This window comes from Eptesicus fuscus, chromosome 6, assembly GCF_027574615.1.
Source record: "Eptesicus fuscus isolate TK198812 chromosome 6, DD_ASM_mEF_20220401, whole genome shotgun sequence".
In the NCBI taxonomy this organism is placed as follows: domain Eukaryota; kingdom Metazoa; phylum Chordata; class Mammalia; order Chiroptera; family Vespertilionidae; genus Eptesicus; species Eptesicus fuscus.
This window is the reverse complement of record NC_072478.1, coordinates 31,516,588-31,524,579: the sequence shown is the minus strand read 5'-3', so window position 1 is coordinate 31,524,579 and position 7,992 is coordinate 31,516,588.

Genomic DNA, 7,992 nt, shown 5'->3' with positions numbered 1-7,992 from the left:
CAAAAATAAATAAATAAAATAAAAATAAAAAGTTAGGAGAACAAAGAAAATTAAATTCAAAGCAAGTAGGAGGAAGGAAATTAAAAAGGTAAATGTAATAGCTAATGAAACAAAATACAGACAAGCAATAGAGAACGTGAGCAAAGCCAAGGTTTATTCTTTGAAAAGATTTATAAAATTAATTATATCCTAGCAAGACCAGCCCAAAAATTTTTAAAAAAGAGAGAGGCAAACACAAATTACTAAAATCAGGAGTGAAAGAAGGGCATCACTACAGATACTACAGAAATAAAATGACAATGGCAATAAGGGGATATAATGAACTACTTTATGTCAATAAATTCAAGGACTTAGATAAAATAGGCAAATTCTTTGAAAGACACACTTATCAAACCTGACTCTGAAAAGCTCATGTCTATTAAAGTAGTTAAATTTGTAAATCACAGAAGAATTCTATTAAATATTTAAGGATAAAATAGTACTAATTTTAAACTCAGAAAATAGAAAAGGAGGGAATACTTTCCCAATATTTTACAAACTCTATAATTTTGATATCAAAACCTAATATAGATATTATGAGAAAACAACATTACAGGCCAGTATTCTTCATAAATATAGATACAAAAATCATTAATAAAGTATTGGCAAATTAAATCCAAAAACATGTGTATGATTATTTATATAAAGTCCATTTTATTTCTATAGTATCTGTAGAACTAATAAATAAAGTAAATAGCAGGCTATAGCTCAACATACAAAAATCAATTGTCTTTTATATTAAAAACAAAAAATGGAAACTAAAGTGGAAAATGAGACTATTTACAATTGTATCCAAAAACAAAATACTTAAGAACATATTTAATAAAATATGTGCAAAACATCTACACACAAAAAAAAAACCTATTAAGTCATTGCTAAGAAGACCTAAATAAATGGAAAGATATACTTTGTTCATGAATGTGAAGACTCAATATTGCTAAGATGTCAAAATGATAAGATAATTCAGAAATCAAAATTGTCAAAACAAATTGGAAACAAAAAAACACAATTGGAAGACTTCTATTACCTGATTTAAAGGAGTGCTATAAAAAAAATAAGTGCTATAATATTTCACTAGTCAAGACAATGTGATTTTGCTCTAAAAACAAATAGATGGAAAGAATAAAAACTAGAAACTTGAGAAATGGGCCCACATATATCCTGTCCATTGATTTTCAACGAAGTCACCAGTTTAATTCAATGGGAAGAGTCTTTTCAATAGAGTGCTGGAAGAGCTGGATATACATGTGAGAAAATGAACCTGACCCCCTGCTTCATGCCACACGAAAAAACTGAGATGACCATACGTCTAAATTAAAAGCTAAAACTATCAAGTTTCTAGGAGAAAACCAGAAAATATCTTTGCAACCTTGTGTTAGGCAAAGTCTTCTTTTAGATGACAATAAAAAGCCCTAACTATGAAACACTGTTTAATTGGATTTCATAAAACAATTTTAAATGTGTTCATCAAAAGGTATCAAAAAATCAAAAGGCAAATAAGTCAAAGGCTGCGAGAAAATATTTGCAACATATACACCCAATGAGGGATTTGTTTTCAGAGTATATAAACAACATGTACAACTCAGTAATAAAACGACACACAATCCAACTGAAAAATGGGCTACACACTTTAATAGACACTTTATAAAAGAATTAAAGTTAATTATACATCTACCCTATGACCTAGAAATTCCACCTTTAATATTTACCCATAACTAATGAAGAAATATATTCACAAAAGACTGTACAAGAATGCTTATAGAGTTATATTATTAATATTCCTGATTTGGAAACAGCATAGTATCCATCAACAGAAGAGAGAAACAAATGGTGGTATAGACATTCAGACACAAAAAGTACATACTATATGATTTTATATGAAATTGAAGGACAGATAAATCATATGATAGAAATCATAACAATGATTATCCGTGGGTGGTAGGGATTATCTGAAAGGGGATGAGAGGAAACTTTCTGGATGATGGAAATGTAATTTTTTTTTTTTAATGTTTTCATTGATTTTAGAGAGGAAGGGAGAGGGAGAGAGAGACAGAAACATCAATGATGAGAGAGAATCATTGATTGGCTGCCTCCTGCACACCCCACACTGGAGATGGAGCCCACAACCTAGGAATGTGCCCTCACTGGGAGTCAAACCTTGGCCTCCTGGTTCAAAGGTCGATGCTTAACCCTGAGCCACACCGGCAGGACAGAAATGTATATTATTTTGATTACAATGTTTGTTATGTTGTATACATTTGTGTATTTTGTGTGAGAAAAGTCAAACTTATCACTGTACACTTAAATCTGTGCATTTCAGGGTATGTGAATTTTTATTCACTACAAATTAAAATAAATACATTTTTAAAGTGTTGGGGTTTTTTTAAAAGGAATTTACAGAAGATGCAAAAAAATGCATGCCTTCAGTCTTGATTCGCTTGGAATTTTTACCTAAATTCTATTTGGGATTTTAGGCCCAAACCACATGCGAATTCAATGTGCTGTCAGCTCAGGTTGGTGGATGCCTTTTCCTAGCTTCCTTTCCTTCTAGTTCTTTGCCCCTCCCTGCAGCAGGGGAGCAATATCTGGGAAAGCCCTTTGGCCTTTCTCTTTGACCGTGTCCCAATAGTCTTCTTGAGGGACTAACCTCCTTTTGCTTTGTCAATAGGTCTCTAAAGGCCTCACATATCCTGCAAGCTGACTCTACCCCATAAACACTTCCCACCCCACTGCCACTGGCCAGCTTAACCTTGCTTGATTTCTCACCTGGACTTTCACCACAATCTCCCATTGTCTGCCCTCCAATACTTACCAAGGAGATCTCTCCAGCTAACACATGATTCTGCTCCTGTCACTCTCCTGCTTTAAGTCCTTCTATGACTCATTAATATCTACAAAACAAAATTCAAATTCCTACCTCTGAAAAAGCCCATGATCTGACCTCTACCTCTTTCCCCAGTCACCTTTCTCTACTATTTATTGCTCTAAAACAAAGCATCCTTTCTCTTGCCTCTGCACATTCTGTCCCTGGGAGAGCCATGCCTCTCCCTTCTGCCTCCATTCAGGATGGTCAGGCAAACTTCTCATCCATGAAGACCAGGTCAGTGAAACCTTTTCACACCTCGAGCACAGTCAGGTTCTCCTTACCTACTCACCATATGGCATTGTATCAGTTTGTTAACTAGTCTGCGTGCTCCCTGAAAGCGGGCTGGTTTATATGTACATCTTTTCATTTGTTTAACCTTCATCCCCTGGCTCAGGATCATTGTTCAATGAATAAATGAATGAGTAAGAGAGGGAGGGAAGAAGTGACTGAGTTCACCCATTTTGGGAGTCTTCAAGAGCAATTTTTTTAAAGTGCAATCCTTCCCCCACACAGGGAAGAATCTCATCAGAGTCCATTTAGTTGAGATTTACATTTAAATCTATCTTAGCTAATCTATCTCCCATTCATTTTAGCAGTCATCCTACCTAATAATAGAGTAATATGCAAATTGACCATACCTTCGCTACACTCACAAGCCACGCCCACCAACCACGCCCACCAGGAAACCGTTGCAGGGACGTTCAGGTGTGGTGGAGCCCAAGGCTGGGAAAGCCTCAGGTGGAGGCTTTCCCGGCCTTGGGCACCAGTGGGGAGCCTGCTTGGATTGCAGGCAACCACGGGTGTCGGCTCCTACGATCCATAGCAGGGAGGCTGGGCTGCAGCAGAGCCAAGGCCACAGCCCGGGGCCAAGCCCCGACCCTGAAAGAAGGCCGAAGGCAGTGGCCACAGCCAAGGCCTGGGTCCCCGGTGCCAGCAGAAAACTGGTGCAGGCAGCCAGGTGAATGAAGGTCTATTGCACGAATCTTCGTGCAAACGGGCTACTAGTTTCTAACAAGCTGCATACCTAGCTGAGGACTGTTCCTAGATTCACGATTGCTGAATTTACTAATACTAATAGGTACATGAAGGGACATAGCTTTTGGGCCCTTAAAGCAGGAGGTGGGGAGGACTCCCTTCTGCTATCCACCTAGCTCTTTAGGGTGCCTGGGGAGCAATTATTAAAAAAACTGAATGTATCCCTAACCGGTTTGGCTCAGTGGATAGAGCATCAGCCCTCGGACTGAAGAAGAGTTCCAGGTTCGATTCCGGTCAAGGGCATGTACCTTGGTTGCGGGTTCGATCCCCAATAGGGGGTGTGCAGGAGGCAGCTGATCAATGTTTCTCTCTCATCGATATTTCTAACTCTCTATCCCTCGCCCTTCCTCTCTGTAAAATTCAATAAAATATATATATTTTTAAAAACTGGATGTATCATGTTGCTGAAAAAGTTATCTCTGGCTAAGGGTGGTCTGGTGTTAACAAGCTATGGGCTTATGCTTCATGAATTTCAATACATGGCGCATGAGTGTACAGCCCAACCAGCCTCCCCATTGAACTACCTTCTTGGAGAAAAGGGCCTGAATCTATGATTTTCATATGCCTTGAGGCTATCTTGTTCATTTCCCTTTACATATATGTTCAGTAGATGCTATTCTTAACTGGCAGGATCATTTTCAACAGCATGCAGGTAACAGGACTTTCATTCCCATTCAGTCCCCTGGCCTCCCTATATATTCCAAGTGAGTATTAAGTAATTCAAAGGTAAACCATCAAAAACCTTTTCTGGCTCAGTAGTTGAGCATTGACCCATGAATCAAGAGGTAAGTGATTTGATTCCTGGTCAGGGCACATGCCTGGGTTGCAGGCTCTATCCCCAGTAGGCAGCATGCAGGAGGCAGCCAATCGATGATGTTTCTCCCCATCGATGTTTTTACCTCTCTCTCCCCCTCCCTTCCTCTCTCTCTCTAAAAATCAATAAAAACATAAGAAAAGAAAACCCTTTCCTACTACTCATTATATTGATTCACCCTAAGCAGTTGAGAACCAAGAAAATGTTTTCCGGCTGGATTAGAAAGCAAAGAACATCGTGGAGCAAAAACAAGGCCAGGGTACTGAAATTGTGGCCAGATGTTGGGCCAGCCCAGGAGTCTTACACAATCATAGAGGATGGAATACTCATCTTTGTAGAGGCATTAAGTAGGCGTCTTCCCTGAGGGAGGGTTAGAATTCCCTGTCACATCTTCTCAGCTCGCTGGACCACAGTGGAGGAAGGAACTCATCAATTACAGGCCACTCAGATCCCAGCACATTTTCCAAAGACTTCTTGTTTTTCAAACCCCATGTTCTCAGAACCAGCACAATTTCTCTTCTTGTTGGGAGGTAGGAAAAGTCAGAGAGGGGCAAGTGGAAATCTTTAGCCATTGAGGATGATGAGTAAAGACTGGTGGAGTTCAGCCTTCCTAATAGGCAGCTGTGTGGAGAGCTTCCCAGCTCCTGCTTCGCCCCAAGGCTGCACTGCCCTCCTCCCAGACCCCCAGCATTAGGAAACTGCTCCAGGCAAGCAGAGTACCTGTTAGAGTTCACCGATGTTCCCATTCCTGTTTTCTGGTTTCTATCTCATGACCACCAACCATCCTTCTAAACTGTCCCTAGGGAGGAAGGGGCAGTATGAAGCTAAAATTAATTAAATTATAATAAGACTAGAGGCCCAGTGCACAAAATTTGTGCACGGGTGGGGTCCCTAGGCCTGGCAAGCGATCAGGGCCTATCGGGGCAGTCTCGCCCAGTTCTGATCGAGGCCAGGCTGGCTGGGGCCTGCGAGCTGCCAGATGGGGCCTGCCAGACAGGGGAATGGACCAGGGGAGGCTGGCTGGCTGTGGGAGGTTGGCTGTGGGAGCACACTGACCACCATGGGGCAGCTCCTGCATTGAGCATCTGCCCCCTGGTGGTCACTGTACATCATAGCGACTGGTTGACTGGTCGTTCCAGTCATTCGATTGTAACAGTCGCTTAGGCTTTTATATATATATACTAGAGGCTCGGTGCACAAAATTCATGCATTGGGTGAGGGGGTCACCTCAGCCCAGCCTGCACTCTCTCCAATCTGGGACCCCTCAGGGGATGTCCGACTGTCGGTTTAGGCCCAATCCCCAGGATTGGGCCTAAACCAGCAGTTGGACATCCCTCTCACAATCTGGGACCGCTGACTCCTAACTGCTCACCTGCCTGCCTGCCTGATCGCCCCAAACTGCCCCCCCCTGTTGGCCTGGTCACCCCAAACTTCCCCCTCCACCGGCCTGGTCGTCCCTTACTGCCCCCCCCCCCACACTGGCTTGGTCGCCCCCAACTGTCCCCCTCTGCCAGCCTGGTCTCCCCCAACTGCTCCCCCTGCTGGCCTGGTCGCCCCAAGCAGCCTGCTGTTCAGTCATTTGGTCATCCCTCACTAACCCCCCTGCCGGCCTGGTTGCCCCATGCAGCTTGCTGTTCAGTTGTTTGGTCGTCCCTCACTAACCCCCCTGCCAGCCTTATTGCTCCACGCAGCCTGTGTTCGATTGTCCGTCCAGTTGTTTCGTCGTGACAGCCCCTAGCTTTTTATATATTAGGATGTTATGTTTTCCCAGTGTTTTACTATGTCCCTACCTCACTTAGGTGCACCCGAGAAGGGGATGACAAAAATTAGGCTAAAGGTGGTTTCTTTGTGAAATTAAGTGGAAAAGGCAAAGATGATAGTCACATTGTATGAGAGGCAGCAGCAAACTTTAACAGATGTTTGGAGGTATATGGAATGAAGAGTGTGAGTGCAGAGACTAGGGGATGATGTATTCTTTGCCTCTTCCAGTTTCTAGTGACTGCCGGCATCCTTTGGTTTGTGGCCATGGGCTATATATCTTCAAGGCCAGTATCTTCAAATCTCTCTCAGTTCATCTTCACATCGCCTTTTCCTTTGTGTGTCTGTATCAAATCTCTTAGAAGGACACCTGTGGTTGCATTTAGGGCTCACCAGGTAATCCAGGATAATCTCCCCATCTCAACATCCTTTAACTTAATCCCATCTGCAAGGACTCTATTTTCAAACGAGCTGACATTTACAGATTCCAAGGATTAGAACCTGATGTCTATGGGGGCCATCATGCAGCCTATTACAATGTCTTTTGCCCATTTTCTGCATGGATTGTTTATTTTCTCTGCTGTTGAATTTTGAGAGTTTTTTATATAATAGTCTAGATACAAATCCTTTGCAGATATGTGGCTCACAAATATTTCCTCCTAGTCTAGTGCTTGTCTTTTTACCCTCTTCACAGGTTCTTTTGCAGAACAGTTTTTCATTGTGATGAGGTTCAGTTTATCCATTTTCCTCTTTATGGAGCATGCTTATAGTTTCAAGTCCATGAACTCTTCACCTAGTCTTTGGTTCTGAAGTTTCTCCCCAAATAGCTCCAGTCTGTTTCTAAAACTTTTATAGTTTTATGTTTTACTTTTTTTTTTAAAAAAAGTTTTATAGTTTGGCCGAAACCGGTTTGGCTCAGTGGATAGAGCGTCGGCCTGCGGACTCAAGGGTCCCAGGTTCAATTCCGGTCAAGGGCATGTACCTTGGTTGTGGGCACATCCCCAGTAGGGGGTGTGCAAGAGGCAGCTGATCGATGTTTCTAACTCTCTATCCCTCTCTCTTCCTCTCTGTAAAAAAAAAAAAAAAAAAAAAAAAAAAAAAAAAAAAAAAAAAAAATCAATAAAATATATTTTAAAAAAGTTTTATAGTTTGTTTTACTTTTTTTCTATTAAAATGCTATGCTTTATATTTTACATTTGAATCCATGTTTTTTTCTGTTGTTTGCCTTGATGAGCTTTATTACATAGTTATGAACATTTCTAGGATACTGTGGTGGACTCTATTATTCACTCTCGTCCCTTTATGAAGATTATATATCTGAGTCCATTGCCAGGCAGGAGTCTAAGGCTGAAAATGTCAGGTCCAAGGATATACACTATAGCTGTGATCCAGGAGTCAAGAGACCATCACTGCCACTTAAATGTCTTTCAATGCCCACAAAGTGAGTAACTAGGTACTAGAACCCAGCTGTAGAAACTCC